The sequence below is a fragment of the Lytechinus variegatus genome, chromosome 17 (assembly GCF_018143015.1).
Source record: "Lytechinus variegatus isolate NC3 chromosome 17, Lvar_3.0, whole genome shotgun sequence".
Lineage (NCBI taxonomy): Eukaryota > Metazoa > Echinodermata > Echinoidea > Temnopleuroida > Toxopneustidae > Lytechinus > Lytechinus variegatus.
In genome coordinates this window covers 10,776,895-10,796,425 of record NC_054756.1, presented here as the reverse complement: position 1 = coordinate 10,796,425, position 19,531 = coordinate 10,776,895, and the positions used below count along the sequence as shown (strand labels likewise).

General features: G+C 35.7%; 1 protein-coding gene and 1 long non-coding RNA gene across 6 annotated transcripts in view; one reads left to right on the top strand and one right to left on the bottom strand.

Moving 5' to 3' along the window:
* The window catches only part of LOC121431101, a 37,047-nt gene extending 36,469 nt beyond the window's left edge, over positions 1–578 (bottom strand). Inside the window, exon 1 of the long non-coding RNA XR_005972102.1 lies at positions 424–578. This is a non-coding gene — a long non-coding RNA (uncharacterized LOC121431101). The remainder of the gene's footprint in view (positions 1–423) is intronic.
* An 8,077-nt stretch (positions 579–8,655) lies between these two features.
* LOC121430748 (focal adhesion kinase 1-like) overlaps positions 8,656–19,531 on the top strand; it is a 139,549-nt gene continuing 128,673 nt past the window's right edge. For 4 of the 5 annotated variants that reach the window (XM_041628128.1, XM_041628129.1, XM_041628127.1 and 1 more), the window contains exons 1-2: positions 8,656–8,853; positions 14,555–14,609. The gene's annotated coding sequence lies outside the window, so the exon portion shown is untranslated. The remainder of the gene's footprint in view (positions 8,854–14,554; positions 14,610–19,531) is intronic. The other variant, XM_041628130.1, reaches the window with a different exon arrangement.

The window sequence follows — 19,531 nt, the reverse complement described above, 5'->3', positions numbered from 1 at the left end:
CTGTAAGGCAAAGGCAGGGCAGGCTAAGCCTAAGCCTAAGGCTAAGCCTGGGCCCGGGCCCTAGGCCTAGCCTAGGTCTGGAAATCCATCTTTTTCATGCGTCTCATATATATATAGGCCTACTTATTTATATGGGAGGCGGTTCAAGGCTCCATGATAAAGAAGTATAAGTCAAAATATCTAAAAATATCATGGAGTCGTGAACTTCAAGGACAAGGCTACCCCAGGGCCAGGGCCCAGCTAATCCAGACTAGCCTACTGACACGGCTACGCCAACGGCCCGTTCGCACGGCCGGCTGAGACTGCGATCGCGAGAGCCTGGCCCGCGAGCGCGACCCCGCAAGATAACAAGCAGCATCGCGTTCATGTTTTACAAAATATCTTGCTTTTCTTCACAACCAAATACCATGAAATTTCACTAACCTCTTAAAACAGTTGTCGGTTAAATATCCCGCTTCTAAAAACTATCAGCACTGCTAATTCAAAGGGTGAAAAGCTAATCCAACTTGCCCGTGGCTTGAAATTTCTTCGCGCCGGGATTCAAGATGGACAACCAATTTTTTTAAGAAGAAAAAAATAATAACGCTTTTGAACAGAGTTGGCGCTCTACCAGTTATGATTTTCAGTCAGCATATTTTCACCCCAATTATAAAGGGAAAATCGGAATTGAAAAGGAAAACCCATGTCATGATAAATGCAATATATAGGCAAAACTTTTTTAATTCTTCAACCAATAAAAAACTGTATGGTCAGTTTGGGGGTCTTGGTTGCCCCCCCACCGCTTCTTTTCTTTGGGTCTTACTTCCCGTTGCTTCATTATGTAATTATGATATATATACATGTATATATATATTTTTTTATGAATCTGTGGATTGTATCATAATATTTACTTACATGTATGATGTTTTCTTCAGATTTTTGACGTGTCATCAATCAGGGCAATTTCCAAATTTGTATGTTTTGATACTTCTTCTTCTTTTCTTCTTCTTCTTCTTTTCTTCTTCTTCTTCTTTTCCTTCTCTTTCCTATTCTTCTTATTTTTCTTCTTCTGCTTCTTCTTCTCTTTCTTCTTTTTCTTCTTCTTCTTTTTCTTCTTTTTCTTCTTTTCCTTCTTTTCCTTCTTCTCCTTCTTCTCCTTCTTCTTCCTCTTCTTCTTCTTTTCCTTCTCTTTCTTTTTCTTCTTCTTCTTCTTTTTCTTCTTCTTCTTTTCTTTCTCTTTCTTCTTCTTCTTCCTCTTTTTCTTCTTTTTCTTCTTCTTTTCCTTCTCTTTCTTCTTCTTCTTCCTCTTTTTTCTTCTTTTTCTTCTTCTTTTCCTTCTCTTTCTTCTTCTTATTTTTCTTCTCCTTCTTCTTCTTTTTCTTCTTCTTCTTCTTCTTCTTCTTTTCCTTCTTCTTCTTTTTCTTCTTTTTTTTCTTCTTCTTCTTGAAGAAGAAGAGTGTGTGATGTCATCAGTCCCATCGTTAATTTGCATAACGACAGGATGATAAGCGGGAGATTATAACTTTTTTATATTTACATCCGCTGTCGATAAAAAAATTCAGTATTATTCTTGTTAGAATTTTATTTTAATTCAAATCATCTTTTTGTTGGAATGGTCTTGCCCTCTAAACAATGTAAATATATATATATATATATATATATATATATATATATATATATATATATATATATATATATATATATATATATATAAAATATATATGGGCGAGTGCATGAAGAGGGAGGGGAATGTTGAAAAGTAAAATATGTGCTTTGCACTTCCCTCAAAAAGAAGTTGGTTGCTGATTTGACCATTTTTTGCAGCGCTGATATTGATTTATTATGATATCGATTTCATTTTTTTTAATCTTTATATGACGAGCTCACTTGCAAAGGGGTTGGGACCATTTTTATCTAATTTTTATTTTTATGTCTCAATATATAGATTTTTAGTAGCTCTATAAGATGATATACCAAAGAAAAGTTGAAATTCCCATTAAAAAGTGAACTAAAATGGCAAAGAAAAATCCCTTTTTTCTGAAAAGAAAAAAGTCAATTTTTCCTAAAGTTATTTTTTTTTGTCTCCAAACCTCTAATTTATATTGTCGCCCTGGGGAGCGTTTCGTGAAAGGACTTTCAGACGTTTTATTCGACAGTTACTATAGTAAAAGTGCTTCGATCTCAACCAATCAGAATCCAGGAAAGTTGTCAGATCTGTCGGACGGAAATATTGATATGATAATAATTGTCTGCTCCTTAAATCTCTCTTTTTGATACATAAAATGCATGACTACCGCTCCAACTTGTTTCTGAATCTGTAATTTACCGGACTGGGAATTGTTCTATTTGTTTCTTAGAATCTTCAAAACAGTGGAGGGATCACCTAAGAGAGATACGAAAGACAATTGGAACTTCAAATGAAAATGTGAATGAAAGTGGCAAAGAAAAATCACTTTTTTAATAAAAAGAGATTGGATTAATTTCAGTTTGCTTGCAAAAGGGGTTAGGTCCACAATTAAAAAAAAACTATATTTACACAAAAAAAATTATACAGAAAAAAATTGAAGTCAGGTAGATTTCTTTTATCCCCAATTTTATGGTCACATGATAGCCAGGGTAGCACATCATGACAATATATCAAAGTTATGTGTATAAACCAAGGCACATCCCACCCCCTTTGTTTTTTCTTTTACTTTTCATTATTCTAGGTTTAGGCATGTGTGCCAGTCATTTGGTTGACCTAATTCGCAGGCAACCTGGTTGGGTGCGCAAGGATCTCCAAAATATTTGTGTTTTTTATTTTATGTTTTGTTCTTTGTTAAAGAAAATAATAGTTAACCAAATGAAATTACGATATTGAACATACATTTCCTTTATTTTTCATTTTATTATTATATTTCTGAAATTAATATTGCACATCAATAAAATTAACATTATACACATCTACACCACAAAGGAGAATAAATAAATAAAACGGCACACAAATATCAGAGACCATTATGATAGGGATAATTCTTGCTAAAAACAATGTAGTTGTTTTCTTTTTTTCCCATTTCTAAGACCTATCCATTGAAATTAGGGAGAATTAAAGAAATTGTTTCTTCCTGTTTACTGAAATGGTACGAATTCTCGAAACCTATTTAATACATGAATTTATAAATCAATTAAAGTGGTCCATTTGTTATCCAATTCACTGAAAAATTGAACTTAATAATTTCAGGTTGGGGATGTCACAGATTTACGCCAATAATAATGGGAAAATAGGGCTATAATGTTTTCTTGGAAGAGCTCAATTGATTGACTATAATGATGGACAAACATCATCTAAATATATCTTTAAAAAAAAGGGAATGCCGAAACCCGGGACAGTTCAGAACTCATGCGAGTTCTCCGGGCGGTTTCGAACCAGGGACCTTTAGATCTTCAGTCTAACGCTCTCCCAACTGAGCTATTTCGGCACTTGCATCTGAGGGGTGTTATTTAGTATATGAACAATGGTACGCATTTTCTGTAAAAGTGTGGCGCTTATTTCTGTAATTTTTGTTTTCTAATCATGAATTTTTGTTAGAATATACAAACTCTGGCCACTATTTCCAATAATTTGTAATTACTCGTCATTTAAGACGCTTAAAGTCAATGCGGAAGTAACTTTCATTTCGTTAAAGCCCCACATACTCTAATTCGTGTATGTTAAATTATTCATTGCGTGCATTGCATGCAGATCTTGCCACAGTAGGCGTACTGTCCCCGGCGCGTCGCGTAGTCATTGCATGCACCGTGCCAGCGCTGGCTGGCTACGAGGCCCATGAACGAAAGACTCGCGGGTCAATATTTGCATTTTTGTTACCTCTCGTGATCCAATTTCTTTTTCCCAAAAAATTATAAAAAACATCCGGCATGGGCAGCTTATCTCCCCTACATGTCATAGGCATATATTCCTTTTTCTTTCTTTCTTTCATTTTTTTTTGGGGGGTCCATATATAGGCCTAAGCCCCGACCCTCATCAATACGAAAGTGTTGTACATGTGGTACAAAGCTGAATTCCGACCTGAAAACGAGGCATTGTTAATACGCTTTAATACAGGAGGAATCCGGGCTGAAAATATTTCTAACTAGAGTTAAATTTACAAAGCAAAATGCTGAAAATTTCATAAAAATGGGATAACCCGGGGATAACAAAAAACGAAGTTATTGAATTTTAAAGTTTAGCAATAGTTTGTAAAAATAGTTAGGGCCTATGTGCACATCATCTGATATCACATTCCCCACTTTTGATCCTTTTTCTTATGTCATGAAGTCATAATGGGGGGTTTCTTTTTATACATGTGCGAATAATGTGTCTTGGCCTTAATGAAGTAAGTTGCAGCAGTGGCGTACTAGGTCACGGCATTGGGGGGGGGGGCATCCGCAAATTTTTTTGAGTCACTTAGTGAGCACGCGATTTTCTGCTCAGTTGCCACGTATACCTTATAGGAACATTTTAAGGACAGTGTTATTAAACAGATATGTATCTCACTGATCAAATAATGCGAGAGCCAAGCGTGAGCTTATCTTAAATTTTTGATATCAGACCTAAAAAAGAGACATTATAAGCAAATTTTTGTAATCATGATAGGTACCTGTCTCGAACCACGAGCTGAAATTTTTGTATATATTCAGACCCTAAATAGGAACATTTTAAGGACTATTAGGAATCCATTAATAGTAGGCCTATATCTCACCAATCACCATATATAGTCATCTAATTCGAGTGCCCTTGTTAGAATTACATTTAAAAACATAAAGCACTTGTAGACATTGTAATTATGATTAACAAACGCTATTCAAATATCACGAGCGCGAAGCGCGAGCTGAAAATTTAGGAAATTCAGATCTGAAGAGGGGCATTGAAGGCTTGTTTGTAGGATATCACTAAGACCATACATATTTCACTCACCAAATGATGGGAGCGCGAAGCGCGAGCTGAAATTTTAGCATGTATTTACCCCAAACAGGGCTATTTTAAGGACTATCTTTTTATGAAGAGCTCTCACCATAGTTTTTATCTAATACGAGTGCCAAGCGCTTGCTGATTTTGTTAGAATATACACCAAAACACATGAATTACTTTTTGTTGTCATTGTAATCATCATCATGATCATATGCATCTCACTAATCAATATTGCGAGCGCAAAGCGCGAGTTAATGTAGGAATTTCAGACCTGAAGAGGGACATTCTATCAGGCTTGTTTTTAGGAATTTCACTATAAGACCATACGTATTTCACCAAATGATGGACTAATTTTAGAAATCCATGAAGGCCAAACATATCTCACCAATCCACTAATGCGAATGTGAGCACGGACGGGAAATGTTTTATATTAAGACTATTCAGAATGGGGGCAATTAAGTAGTCATGAAAAAGAAGCATATGTCACTATATACATAAAACAATTTTAACAACTCGAAGTGCGAGGAAATATGTTTGGTGTATAATGACTTGAAAACGAGAAGTTTTTAGTACGACAGAATTATATATCTCTCATTTTAAATAGACAATGCGAGCACCAGGAACCATGAAGACACATAAAGCCCTGAGCAAATTATGTTTCAAAAAGTTTTAAACATTCTGATGTGATAAAAGATAACACAATCATTTCACCGGAATAATGCAAATCTTATAAAATGCCATAAGTTTGTTATTCCTATTCCGATTTTGATCAAAATTTCAGTGTTTTGTTTGTCAGACTTTTTTTATCTGTCTAAATCATATTATTCTAAGCCCGGAGCACCCCTTTTATCATGTTTATGCTTATTTAAAGGACTAAAAAGATTTTTAAAAATTCAACAAGCATAACTCTGAACATTTCATCAAAATCGGATGTATAATAATAAAGTTATGAAATTTAAAGTTTCTCTTAATTTCACAATAACAGTTATGTGCACACTGGTTGGTACGCAAATAACGAGGAGACCGATGACGTGTTCCACTCACTTCTTCTTTTGTATTTACTATGATATGTACTCATTTTTCCTCATTGTCAAGTGAGACAACGAATAATTCCTCCATGAACACTTTAAATTATTGTTTAAATAATATGGTTCAGTCAAGTTGATCCTTAATTTTCAAATATGTCAAGAATTAAAATATTATCATTCAAACAATAAAAAACAAAAGAAGTAGTGAGGGATATCATCGATTGTCTCATTTGCATGTCACTGAGTTGGACATAAAACTGTTTTGTGAAAAATAAGCAAAAATTTGAAATGCCATACATCCGGCCCGCCCGGCCGTCACGATATGAGCTTTACCCCTGCTTTCGGTAGGCATTCCCCTTTAACATGCAGAAGAAGGCGTATAATTCCCTAAAAGCAAAAACTTGTGGGAGGATACGCCTATACAAGAAACGAATCACCAGAATTGTTGAAGGAGTTCTGCAGGCTGAAAATTGATACTATGATTTGAACTTATACAGATAAAGAAATATCAGAAAAACAAAACACTTAAATTTTCATTAAAAAACGGATTAGGAAATACGAAGTTTTGACATTTTTTACATTTTAAAAGTTTACATTACTTCGGTGAAACAATGCGAATTGGGAATTTCAATGAGCAAACTAGTGTCTTATCCCAACTTTTTATTTTATATTTTATAACATGAAATTATTTTTATTCAAATTCGAGGAACTACAAAAAAGGGATTGACAACTGTTTAAATGCATTAGATAATCATTGCTGCAATTTATTTTATATTAAGGGAGACATAATCATGATCAGGGGCGGATCCGGGGGGGAGGGGGTTGACACTGCCGGCCTGCCCCCACCCCTTTGAGAGCCTTAATCACAATTTGTAATGTAAATATACTCAAGTGTGCCTTTCCCTTTGAGAGTAAGGGGTTTTTAAGGGGGGGGGTCGTCAAATTGTCTGCGGACGAAATGGGCTTCAATTTGAGTTTATTTATTTTTTTTGCTTTTCAAATTTTCATCAGGAGAATGTGCCCCCTGATATCATACACACATGTATAAAAATATATGAAATGATTGTGATTATGATAAGAAAAGGGATGTGACACCATCAGCCGTTCTCACAAAATATTGCTAAACTTTACAATTCAATTGCTTAAATTTTATTTGTTCTCACAAAAATATTGCTAAACTTTACTATTCAATTACTTAAATTCTTCTTGTTACGAGATTTTGTTGAGATCGTCAACATTTTGCTCTGTGAATTTTACTTTTTTCAAATAAAGAAAAAAAAATAATTATTTTTCATCCAAAGGGCAAATTGCGGTGTATATATACAGTCATGAACCTACCTATCACAGATCCATGATACTTTTTTTTTGCTTTGAATGATATTTTATTTTCTTCCTCTTTCAAATCAATAAGTTTACAATCACAATTCATATAAATAAAGATTTTTTCATGTATACAATGAATAAACAATCAAATAGATAATATCAATGAGATTATGAATATTTTTTTAAATGATTACAGATGACATTAAACTGCCAAATGTCTCTTCTATAACAATGTGAAAGCCATATCAATCGAAAAAAACATACTTTGTAAAAGATGACTTTTTCCCTCAAAAGAATAGAAATAATCTCTTTTGCACATATTAATTGTACAAGAATAAAAAAGCATAAAAGATTTGAAGGTTAATTAGAGGAAGGTTATTATCCTTAAAAATGTCCCGACTCCCGACACACTCACCTTACCCCTACACCCCTCCTCCCTCATCTCTCTCCCCCAGACACACACACAAGCTCACCGTCACTCACCATCACTCCCAGCTCCCCCCCCCCTTCCCTGTCACAAAACTCACACATCCATCTACACACGTACACCCACATACGATGCATCCTACTCTGGTACAACTATATCTGCATTTGAACAAATAAACAAAACAAAACAGAAACAAAATGAAGCAACCAAACATTCATAGTCTTAAGAAAGGTATGCATTAAGTTGTTCCCATTTCCTTAAGTGCACCCCAGCTTCCCCTTTTTAAATGCTTTCTGATATTCCGTAACTCTATACTCTTTAATGTGTCACTTTCTGTACGGTTGGCAATATTCCGTTTTCTTGAACTAAAAATAATATACTTAATTAAGAATATACTCTTGTAGTATTTCCAGATATCCCCATGAAAATTGTTTTCCAACTGTCACTGCCAAGTTCATTCAGTTGAAACATTTTACTCATCTCTTCCCATAATCGCTTAACTTCAGGACAATGAAAAAATAAATGCTGGTAAGACTTAAATTTTTTTTTTTTTTTTTTTTTTTTTACAAAAGGAACACAAATTATCTGTCTCGGAACCAAATTTAAAAAGTTCCCTTTTCGTGTACACAGCCCCTTGTAATTGTTTGTATTGAAATTCTCTGGGTTTATTGCATAGCATTGCACATTTCAGTCCCAGAAATACTTCTATCAGTTCCCCCATTCCCAAATCATATTCGGATTGCCCATCTGTAACATGAAATACATAATCAATTTGAAAATTTTCAACGAAGTGGTCATATATTCGTCTAGATTTTATATATCACGTAGTTTTTGAACATGCCATCAATTGAATTTCAAACTCTGATACTTTTTTTGTCCACTGATACATTGGACACCTTTATGGAAGAGCGCCATCATTCATCAAGTTCTGGTTTTTCGCCAAATTCAGTACAGCAATTTGTATAACTGGGACTGAGCAGCAGAATCCAATTGAGGTTTGTCAGTGTGAAAGAATGACAACAATCCGATCGTCACCATCGGTGACTTGAAAGGCAGCTTTGTGTAACACCAGGTGTGACAGTGAACTTGGGAATTATTTGCACTCTTTGTTGTAGTGAATCATGATTTACACGAAAGGTTTGAGGAACCAACGGAGTTAAGTTTTGGTAAGTGGAATTTTAAAGATATTTTTTTGTTTTGAAATTGAAAATAGCAGATGTGTGACTGAGACTGAGTGGAGCCACTGCACTGGAGCCTACGGCTACGGTACAGGTGAGCGCGCCGCTCCCGCGAGCTGAGGCTGAGGAGCAGCTCAGGAGGCTTGCCTTGTCAGCACGAGATGGTGGGTCGGAAGGACTCTTTGATGGTATGGCAGTGTATCCTATATCCTATTACAATTAGAGGAAATACAATCAAGAAAAATTCGCACTAGCTATTCCAAATTATGAAAGTGGTAGGCCTAGGCCTACTGAGTACTGGTAATTATATTTACCATGTTTACCAACTGTTTTTGCATGCCATTGCCAATGCATTGGGCTTGCCGCAGGTTGCATATCCCTCCGCGATCCGCGTGAAAAACAATTATTTTCGTGTTGGGCCTATATATGGCAAATTACATCATGATTCCGGACGCGAGCCGGACGGGTGAAGATATTCTTGATTAATGATGATGTAATTAAGAATTGGCCAGGGTGAGTTTTTCTTATCAATTATCTAATTTTGAGGACTTAATCATGATGATGTTTTTAAGAATGTTTTGACATATACTTCAACTTACTTCTTCTCTTCATCATGGAGTGTTGACACTCTTCCTATGGCCATGGTTGCATAAGAGACTGACCCAAACAAAAATTGATTTCCCTAGGAAATCCATCTTTTAAAATAAAAATCATGTAAATGGTGGTGATTTTATTTATCTTTACACCTTCCTACGCCTAATGCGTATAAGGTTTCAAAAATTGGTTAATGAAAATGTTAAAAATTGAAGGTTTCTTACTAGACCGATCTCGTGTAGATCCCTCGATCTGTTTGTCAACCAAGCAAATACAATAGGTCTGACCCATGAACCGCTTCGTTATGACGCAGCTACGATTAGTGATGAACTTTTACAAAATGCTGTTAGGAAGAACAATTTACACATGTGTAGATAAAAATTGTTATTTAACAAATACTGAAATTTATTATGTGATTTTGAATAATTATTATTATAATATCTATTTATAATCACGATAATTCCTTTCAAATGACATTCAAAACATACATGTAGTCATCCTCAAACCTTTTGTTGGTCATCGTAAATTGCCATCTTGGATGACGATATCTATCATCCTTACAGACGTCTTAACCAGTCATACATCGTGATTCGTGCTGCTGCGTTGCACTTGTCTATGTGCATGCGTTTGGAACTTGTCGCTTGCATTGATTGCCCAGGATAATCGGAAAGCCTTCATAAAAGTCGAACTCAACGAACGTAGAGGGCAGCAACACACGGCTGCTATTTTTCTCTCCGGCAATGAATAAAAAAAAGGAATAAATCATCAGTAACATATATTTTAGTTATTTTCTTGGAATATGCGAGTATCAAAAGAAAGATTAGAGACTAACGGAATTAGTGGGGCATCGTTCAAGATAATATAATGTCATTTAGACCTAAAAAAAAAAATCTGCATGTAGACCAAACACTACAGGACCAAATTGGGTGACGTGATAACACATGCAGGCTTGCACTAACGTGCTACTCTCGGTGAATGGGGATGATAGTAAAATGTCAGAAATTGTTAAATAAATCCCCAGAAATGATGGTTATTCCTGTCCACTTGCGAACATGCATAGGGGATACGAGTTTGCAATGCAAAAAGTAAAACCTCCCGGTGGGTGTTTCATAAAGCTGCTTGTAAAGTTACGCACAACTTTACAAACGAATGGAACATGTTCTTAGGTCCTAAATGAATGACATAGGGATGTATCATCTAGCACAAGAAGGGGTCACCAGTCGTGCGTAAAGTCATTCGTATCTTACGAACAGCTTTATGAAACGGCCCCCCGATGGCTCACTTTGATTTTTCACTTTATTCTAAATAATTCCATCAAAAGAAATAGACTGGTAAAGTTAATTATTCCGTTTTGGCCCTAAAAGCACCAAAACGGGAAAAAAATAAACTTAAAAGGAAAAACAAGCAGTGACTTATTTTGAGTTCAGCTGTCGTTACTCACACGTATTGCGAGGTTAGTATGCTGTACCAACCTCGCACTACAAACGTTTTTACGCAATGGAATTTAGAGTTGTCGGTTGTGTGTGTAGTTTACCACATGAAAGGATCACCAGCTGTTCTTGAAGTCACTCATATTATGAACAGCTTTATAAAACACCCACATGGTGCAGTGGTTTAGGCTGCCTGCTGCTGCCATCTTGGCTTTGTCACGGAAAAATAATGGTGCAAATGTTGGGCCAATCGCCAACCAGACAATGCCATACTCTGTTGTAATAGTAATGTGTTGAGCAGTCATATTCATTTTATTGTGTTTTTAGTGTACGCATAAAGTCACAAGAGCTGTCTGTGAAAGTGAAAAAAACATAAAATTCTATTTTTTGGAAATTTATCCAATTTTTTGCTGATATTTTCTTTTTATCTTCTTGCTGATAATTTCTTCTATCACTCTAAAACAACATTTTAAGCATGCTTGATATCTTTCAAAAGACTACTTTTGGAATGTAAGACACTGTTCTCACTTCCTTCAGAAAACTAGTGGAAACTACCATGTAGTGAGAACGGTCAAAGCAATCTTCCAAACCGGTTCAGAAAACCACCTTGCGATGTAGTTTTCAAGATCGCTGTGCCTCGTTATTGGTTTTAGCATACATTGTAAGTGAGGATACAACCGTTATTAGGAAATCGATATTCGCACATTTTGAGTGCGCTAATCCACACGACAGGTGTAGAATGCCACGCTGCGGTTTCGAATTTCACGTGAAACGTGTCAACCCACTGAGAGCGTTTCCATAGCAACAAGATCGCTGTACATGAAGTGATTTTGAATACCACTTTCGTGTGATCAAGTGGGAATGCTAGCAAAGTGATCTTCCAAACTGGTTTCCTGAACCGGTTTCCAGTAAACTAGTTTTAGAAAGCGTAATGAGAACGGGGTCATACTCTTCTTGTTATGACCTTGAGTCAGGGAAAGTGCAGTGCATCATTAGTGTTTGATATGGTCTGAATTGAAGAGCTTCAAAGAAACTCACATGGTCATGAAGAGTCAATAAAAACATGTTCTTTTGTATGGTGTGTTGGTTTTGAGTACCAACTTTGCTTGTGCTCAGGTTTTGTTTTCATGAATCCACCTTTTATTCGAAAATGCAATAAAACAAACGAGAAATTGAAACTCACTCACCAACATGGTATAAACAAAAGTAATTACATCCTCTTCAATTTGTGTAATTTTGCCAGTTGCAGCTTTGACCCTTTAACCATTTTTCAGTACAAAACTTGAATGTACATATGCAATGAACAGTTGAAAGCTACTGAAATCATTTGATTTGATTATTTGATACATACTGTAGACAGTAAACTTAAATTTATTAGAAATTGTCGATTATTATGAAACAGGACCTAGATCTAGAGAGTTACAAGGAAAATCATCATTGTCTACAGATAGTTTAATACCTGGGGGCCGTTTCATAAAGCTGTTCGTTAAGAGCGACTTTAAGAACGACTGGTGATCCTTTCTTACGCGCTAAACCATCACCAATGAATATACCATTTACCACAAGAAAGGATCACCAGTCGTTCTTAAAGTCGCTCTTAACTTCTCTCTTAACTTACGAACAGCTTTATGAAACACCCACCAGGTACTCTCTCTTTTTATGAAGGGGAAGTTTACTGTAAAATAGCAGAAAAAAAAACATATTGTGGTAATCTGAAGTGCTTGTAAACGCAATAACTTCAGTTTTACTTAACCCGGGGGGGGGGGGGGTGTTTCACAAAGATTTAAGTATGACTTAGAGTCGCACTTAAATGTCTTGTTGCAAGGAGTATAAAAGGCATGACAGCATTGGTGAGATCATGCCAAGAGGAGGCGCACTACTGCGTATTGATCAATAAGATTGCGCGTTGCATATAATGTACGCGTCGACATTTAAGTGCGACCTAAGTCATACTTAAATCTTTGTGAAACACCCCCCTGGGCTCATATGATTTGGTGTGTATGATACTAGCATAGATCCCAGGAATCCTTTAGATTTTGAGGTCAAAAGGTCAAAGGTCGAGGTCACAATGACATGTTTTCTTCTTACCCTTCTGAAGTCCTTGTAAACGTGGTATTAAACTTCAGTTTAACTTTGAACCCCAGGCTCATATAATTTGGTGTGTATGATACTAGCATGGATCCCAGGAAGCTAATTACTTGAGGTCAAAAGGTCAAAGGTCAAGATCACAGTGACGTGTTTTCATCTTACCCTTCTGAAGTCTTTGTAAATGCGATAAACTTAACCTACGTTTAGTTAGGCTCATATAATTTGGTTTGAATGATACTAGCATAGATACCAGGAATTCTTTTGATTTTGCGGTCAAGGACAAAGGCGAAGCCGCCACCATCTACTTTTCTTGCTTCACCAATAACCAAATTTTCCATGTTACAGGCAGAGGGGAACGTATTATGTGCTCGCCCTACATGTAGCGACACTCTTGTTCACTTTTGTCTCCTTTGTGAGGATATGTAGCTTGAACACAGTGGAGAGCATGTAATGACCCCCATTGGCCCAAGACAGCACTGCTATTGCACATCAACTTTATAGGAGACTGACTGTTGTGTCTGTTTCTTCCATTAGTGTTACCAACCAATCAGTCATGGTGCTTCAAATTGAACTCCAAGGACCAAAGGAGAGATGCCAAGGCCTTGGAGATTTTAGTATTGATTGAGGATCAGTTTGAAAGGAAATCCAAACATATGACAAGCGCAAATCTGCCCCTATTTAAATGTCAAGTCCACCCCAGAAAACAGTTGATTTAATTAAATATAGAAAAATTAAACATGAATAATGCTGAAAACTTCATCACAATTGGTTGTAAAATAAGAAAATTACGACATTTTAAAGTTTCGCTTATTTTTCACAAAACTGTTCTATGCTCAACTCAGTGATAAGCTAATGAGAGAGTCAATGATGTTACTCACTATTTCTTTTGTTTTTTATTGTTTGAATTATACAATATTTCAATTTTTATGAATTTGACAATTAGGACCTCCTTGCCTGAACCACAAAATGTTAAAATAATGGAATTCCACTCTTGAGATTGTCACATTACATGTGAGCAGCTTCCTTGTATAGGCCGACAGTATGTATGGCATTTAGATTCCATGAAATGTAATGTTTTATCTGTAGACTGCAGTCAAGATTCCTTAGAATGTAATTTTATCAGAAAATTGAAATGATTTCACTTGGTGCTATCAGAAAATGATGTGACAAATGGGTTAGCTGCTCACATGCGAAATTGAAATGAATCTATAAAATCTAATAAAAGTGTTAGATCCTTTTTTTAATACTTTGTTGAATTACAACCATATATTCATAACAACTTGAAACTTATTGTTATATCTTGCCAGTCTATCACTTTTATATTATTCTCTTTCTTTCATCTCTTCCTTATTCTTATATTTTTATTTTGTTTTCTTGGATACAAAACCAGTTTAAAGGTGCTTCAACCAGTCAAGCTTTTAACTTATGTTGTAACACCTTTGTATGTTCATTATTTGCTTGTGTTTTATTACCTGTGTATTCTATTACATTGTACATTGTGAACATGCATGAATAAATTAAGTAAAATACATACTGTATTTGTTGATTATTTCTATTTTTTTTTCATTTGATCTCAGGTTGGCACTACTTGTATTTTCTTCATTGGACTGATTCATTTGAGATGCAGGAATAGTAAGTGTTCATGTACATTATACTTTTTAATAGTGTTTTTGTTTTTTAATTAGTACTGTGTATTGTACTATGGTACAAATTTCTGGTACATTTTTGTGCACGTATGTATATGGAGATTGGTTGTAGGGCCATTCTTAATGTTAAATGCATTGAACTTTTTTTGTACTTAAACATACCCAATGTATGTATGTAGTTTTAAAGAAAATATTCATTTTATTTATTTTTGGGGGTTTATTTTTGTTTATATTTATAGGAAAAATATTTATTCATTTTATATATTTTGTTTATTTTTTATAATTCATTTAGTTATATTTTTCCCATAATCCATATATATTTCAGCACAGATACTTGGAGACTAGACTACAAGCCTATGTATCAGATCATTTTTTTGCTGACTTCTTGATTTTAGTCAGTGTCCTGCAATTGTCACTACAATACTCTTGTACATGTACATGTTTAGTTGGCACAATTTCCTGACATGAGTCAAATGATTGAACCGAATGCATTCTTTGCAACAGAAAAGAAATGGCATTGGATAAAGCAATTTACAGAATATTCCCTGATATATGATTTTGCACCACAGACAAACGCACATTCATTATATTATGCAGTTTTCTTTTGCTATACAGTAAATATAACAAAATAACATTAAAAACACGATTTAGGATTATTCTGTTATTTTTAATAGAGAGTGGGAGTGTGTTCGAGAATTGAGAGCCAAGGTAATGCTCCATCAACCAAATTAACCAATATTTATTAAAAGTAGGCCTACATGTACTTTATTTGATGAGCCAGTGCAGGAGTATTTGTTTCTCTGAAATCTCAGCAAAAAAAAAATCATTTATGAGCCAATGAAACATAATTGTTTCTCTGAAATCTCTATTCTGTAATCATTGGAGGGCACGTGTTTCCAATAGAAGGGTACTGATGAGCAATTAAATTTCGCAATGCATGCAGAGTGATCCTCCGCTCATCACGTCAGCCTCATGTAGGGCGCATTCTAGAGAATCTCCTCCAGATCTTCCAAGAAGGGGGCCCCCTCTTGAGAATATTTTGTTCAATGATAAAACGTCTGGAGAAGATGACTGATGTATATTTAGGTATCTACATGTACATATAGGCCAGTAGAATGTGCTTAACCAAGGGCCCGTAAAACAAAGCGTAGCAATGATTGTAGAACAATTTTCTACGATTGATTCCATTGACTACAGTTTCACTTTTGGATGATTTTGAAATTTGGGGGATATGCATGTACAGGTACATGTCACATGTATAGAACTTTCTTTCATTTCAAGGGCTGCTTTATAATGCAGCAAGCAATCAAATGGTGAATTCAAGTCTCATTGCATGATGTATTATATTGATTTTTTTCAATATTCTTGAGTATTCTTTTTGTCTCACCTGCATAGCAGTGTGAGACTATAGGCGCTGCTTTTCCGGCGACGGCGGCGGCGTCAACACCACATCTTAGCCGAAGGTTAAGTTTTTTAATTGACAGCATAACTTAGAAAGTATATGGACCTAGTTCATGAAACTTGGCCATAAGGTTAATCAAGTATTGCTGGACATCCTGCCTGAGTTTGATGTCACATGACCAAGATCAAAGGTCATTTAGGGTCAATGAACTTAGACCATGTTGGGGGAATCAACATCAAAATCTACTAAGGTTAAGTTTTTGAAATGTCATCATTACTTAGAAAGTATATGGACCTAGTTCATGAAACTTGGACATAAAGGTTAATCAACTATGTATCACTGAACATCCTGCATGAGTTTCACGTCACATGATCAAGGTCAAAGGTCATTTAGGGTCAATGAACTTTGGCCGAATGGGGGTATCTGTTGAATTACCATCATAACTTTGAAAGTTTATGGATCTGATTCATGAAACCTTGACATAATAGTAATCAAGTATCACTGAACATCATGTGCAAGTTTCAGGTCACATGATTAAGGTCAAACATCATTTAGGGTCAATGAACTTTGACCAAATTGGGGGTATTGAATTACCATCATAACTTTGAAAGTATATTGGTCTAGTTCATTGAACTTGGACATAAGAGTAATCAAGTATCACTGAACATCCTGTGTGCATTTCAGTTCACATGGCCAAGGTCAAAGGTCAATGAAATTTGGCCGAATTGGGGGTATCTGTTGAATTACCATCATAAGTTTATGGATCTGATTCATTAAACTTGGACAAGAGTAATCAAGTATCACTGAACATCCTGTGCGAGTTTCAGGTCACATGATCAAGGTCAAAGGTCATGTAAGGTCAATGAACTTTGGCCATGTTGGGGTTATTTGTTGAATTACCATCTGTAAGTGTATACATGTACATGTAGGTCTAGTTCATAAAACGTGGACATAGAGTACCGGGTAACCAAGTATCACTGAATATCTTGTGCGAGTTATAGTAGTTTTCAAAGTTAGCACTGCTGATATTGAATCGCGTGATGCAGCTAGGTGAGAATGCCAGAGGCATTCCACTTGTTTAGATGAAGGGATTTAAAGGCGGATATATTTTTTTGCGTCTTGCGAGGTTGTGTCAAGAGACAAAATATAAAAAACTGATTTTTAATGTGCATGCCTATGAAAACCAATATTGAAAATATTGGACGAAATTAATAATTTGCCTCGCCCCAAGCTTATCATTGGTATGTAAATGATATGCGCATTAAGCTATTGTTAAGTCACAAAGAAATTGGATTGCGTATTGTTGCCAGGAGGTATGGTATTAAAGGTAAATGCCAGTTTTGGTAACGATCTCAAAATGACTTTTTACAGAATCCAAAATAATGACCACCCAAGTGTCTGTTTATATGAATAAAAAATATGTGCCAAAGGATTCTGGAAGAAATTGTGTAATTGCTGAGAAATAAGCAAAATAAGCGCGGATTCGGGCACTTCCGTCGGGTCTTTATTCCAGCAATTAAATACACACTGTCCCACGTGTGCCTATCTGTGTTAGAGATCTTCAGTGTGATTGTTTTTCAGCTTAGATTTAATGATTTCACGAAGTTCAGTTTATGTAACTGTACCAGATCTAGATCGACGATGATATAGTAATACTTAACCTTGGTTTTACAGACTTTCTCACGAAATCAGTGTTTTACTGTGCACAACTACTGGAATTTGGCTTTAAAGGAGCATCAATTTATTGCGCTTGCAGTATACGCTAATGCATTTTAAGTTAATTACAGAGATTTCTTTTCAAAAATGACAATACTCAGGCACCATGCTCATGATTTTAATACAGGATTGCCATGAATGATGTTTACTACTAAAAACCATTTTTTTTGCTTCATTACTTTATGTTTAGCTTTGTGGGGGTATCTGAATAATAATGATAATAATATGGGATGACCAATTTTTGTGGGGTGCATAGAAATATTGTCACTCGCTGAAGACACACAAATAAACAAATGGTACAAGAGGCTACTCAGCACTGCCTTTCGTGAAAAGCTCCCTTGGTTTTCTCGAAAGGATGTGGCCACCCCCGCTCCACGACAAGCCCAATTATGATTATGTTTGGCAAAAATTCATGAAAGAAAGTTGTCCTGGATATAAAGTTTTAACAGAAAGTGGAGGGTCGATTTCCTGTTCTCTCGAAAAAGTGAAATGTTGGCCTCAGTACTATTAAATCAGCATTGCATTGTTTTGTTGTAAACATGCACTGCACACATACACATGTACATGCACATGTATGTGTACGCATGAAGGCCTGTATGCTTTCCGATGATCATGTATACATGATCTGCTAATGTTCAAATCATTTGGCTTTTCATCATCACAATACATACATGTACAGGCTATTTTTAGTTTTAATAATATTCAGTTGTCCTTTTTTTTATAGAACTTTCAGGCCTGTACTATAGTTCATGTACATGTACATGTATGTGTAGGGCCTACATGTATTTTGAACTTGAACCAATGAAGAGTATTCGCTGCTATTTGGTTTTGGTTTATAATTCCATGTTTCATTGTTCAAAATAGAATTTACATGTACAGTACTTGAAATTTTATAGGCCTACATGTATGTACAGTACATTTAAGACCTGTGTATACTTTTCTACAGTACTTTTAGTTCGCCTTGCCTTGTTCTTGGCATGCATGTTTAGTTTAGTTTAGTTTACTCCAACGATGTTGTACATGTAGGACGAAGCCTGTTCATCGATCAAAGTAGAAATGTCTATTGCTGCTCTCCTTCAGACAAAATTAGATGCGCTACTTATGTTGGCATGGAGGGGTGGCAGGGGTATCGTAGACAGTGAAAAATTCCATGGAAACACACAAGAAACGAAAATTACTCAAAGTCATAGGCAATCTTCTCCCAATGCTTATCCAGTCTATTCTTAAAAGCAATCACTGAACAAGCAGTAACTACATCTTCTGGGAGACTGTTCCACACATCTATCACTCGGTTAGCAAAGAAAAACTTACTTTGCTTGGGTGTGAAACTGATGGAAAGAGAGGATTTGCATCTCAATCAAATAGTTCACTGGGAACAGGCAATAAAGGTAGCAATTGCCCTGCATCTGACCTCTGTAGGCTCTGCTGCTTGCATTGTACAATAGTTTACGTACACTGGGAATACTGGAAAAAAAGGCTGTTTATATTCACAATACAAATTTTATGTAAAAATAGTTTGCAGGCTATTTTCACATGTTACATTCAAGACCTGTACATGTACAGTAATATGTAGCATTTTCTTTCATCAGAGACTATTCTACCACAACTATTTTTTATTTTTGTACATGAAATTCCTATGGATCTATAGGCCATGTACGTGTACATGTACGTACTGTATACATGAAGGCCTACAATCTTCAAGAACAGTGATAGGGTAGACCTACATCCCGGGGGGGCCACTTCCATTCACGAGTGGATACCATGCGCAACCATGGGGTCTCGAAAAGCAC